The 1,984-nt window shown below is 46.2% G+C and overlaps 1 protein-coding gene across 1 annotated transcript in view; it reads right to left on the bottom strand.

The window, feature by feature from the left end:
* ACSS3 (acyl-CoA synthetase short chain family member 3) overlaps positions 1-1,984 on the bottom strand; it is a 281,025-nt gene that overhangs the window by 227,851 nt on the left and 51,190 nt on the right. The window lies entirely within an intron of this gene.

Below are 1,984 nucleotides of genomic sequence, written 5' to 3' on the forward strand. Positions count from 1 at the left end.
ACCTCCATTATGTAATGGCAATCCAATTTCCCCTTGGGAATCAAGATCTAGCACACCAGATAGTACAGTAACACCCTTCTTTGTCTGTTGATCCAGAGGCATGAGGAAGCCAAAATGGCCAGGTGGCATTCTTAATTTCCAGTTCAATGCAATCAGTATTGTGTCTCCAGGTGGGAATGTTCCTCCCTTTGAGGCTAAGATCTCCAGACCTGCAGAGCACAGGGTAGCAGGGACAGGAAGCAAAAAATTTTTGAGTGGGTCACTAGCGATAATAGGGAGTGGTACCACTCCCAGTTCCACCCCTTCGTTCCTGGACCCATGAATCCTGGCTATTGGAGAAACAGCACTGTATACTGAATGCTGGTTTAGAGCATATATATCCTCCTGGAGAACATTGACCCAACCCTTCAAGGTATTGCCACCTAGTTGGCACCATAATTGTGTTTCTTGTAGGCCATTCCATTGTTCTATCCAGCCAGCTGGTTCTGGATAATGGGGAACATGCTAAGACCAGCAAATTCCATGAGCATAGGCCCATTGCTGCACTTCATCTGTTGTGAAGTGAGTCCCTTGATCTGAACCAATGCTGTGTGGGATACCATGATGATGGATAAGGCATTCTGTAAGTCCATGGGTGGTAGTTTTGACAGAAGCACTGTGTGCAGAGAAGGTAAATCCATACCCAGAATAAGTATCTATTCCAATAAGCACAAATCGTTGTCCTTTCCATGATGGAAGAGGTCCAATGTAATCAACCTGCCACCAGGTTGCTGGCTGATCACCCTGAGGAATGGTTCCATATCACAGACACAGTGTTGGTCTCTGCTGCTGGCAGATTGGGCACTCAGCAGTGGTGGTAGCCAAATCAGCCTTGGCAAGTGGAAGTCCATGCTGCTGAGCCCATGTATAATCTCCATCCTTGCCACCATGGCCACTTTGTTCATGAGACCATTGACCAATGACAGGAGTAGCTGGGGATAAAGGATGGCTGGTTTCCACTGAACATGTCACTGTATCCACCTGATTGTTAAAGCCCTCTTCTGCCAAGATCACCTTTTAGGAGGCATTCACACGAGACACAAATATCTTTACCCCATTCAAAAAGATCTATCCACATACCTCTTCCCCATACATCCTTGTCACCAATTTTCTAATCATGCTCCCTCCAAGTCCCAGACCATCTGGCCAAGCCATTAGCCACAGCCCATGAATCTGTATACAATTGTACATCTGGCCTTTTCTTGTTCCATGCAAAGTGAACAGCCAGATGCACAGCTCAAAGTTCAGCCCATGGAGAGGATTTCCTTTCACCACTGTCCTTCAAGGAAGTCCCAGAAAGGGGCTGCAGTGTCACTGTTGTCCACTTTTGAGTGGTGCCCGGATATCGTGCAGAACCATCTGTCTTTTTCACAGGCGAAATTAGCAAAATAAATGGAGATGTGGTGGGAATCACCACCCCTGCATCCTACAAGTTCTTGATGGTGGCAGTAATCTCTGAAACCCTTCCAGGGATGTGGTATTGCTTTTGGTTTACTATTTTTCTAGGTAGTGGCAGTTCTAATGGCTTCCACTTGCCTTTTCCTACCATAATAGCCCTTACTCCACATGTCAGGGACCCAATGTGGTAATTCTGCCAATTGTTCAGTATATCTATTCCAATTATACATTCTGGAACTGGGGAAATCACTACAGGATGGGTTCTGGGGACCCATTGGACCCACTGTGAGATGCACCTGAGCTAAGATTCCATCAATAACTTGACCTCTGTATGCCCCCACTCTGACTGGTGGGCCACAATAATGCTTTGGGTCTCCAGGTATTAGTGTCAGTTCAGAGCCAGTGTCCAGTAATCCCTGAAAAGTCTGATTATTTCCTTTTCTCCAGTGAACAGTCACTCTAGTAAAAGGCCTCAGATCCCTTTGGGGAAGGCTGGGAGAAAGATTGACATTATAAATTTTTGGCAATGTAGTGAGGTCCTTCCTCA

This window comes from Orycteropus afer, unplaced genomic scaffold, assembly GCF_000298275.1.
Source record: "Orycteropus afer afer isolate SDZICR_OR568_19922 unplaced genomic scaffold, OryAfe1.0 scaffold00375, whole genome shotgun sequence".
In the NCBI taxonomy this organism is placed as follows: Eukaryota; Metazoa; Chordata; class Mammalia; order Tubulidentata; family Orycteropodidae; genus Orycteropus; species Orycteropus afer.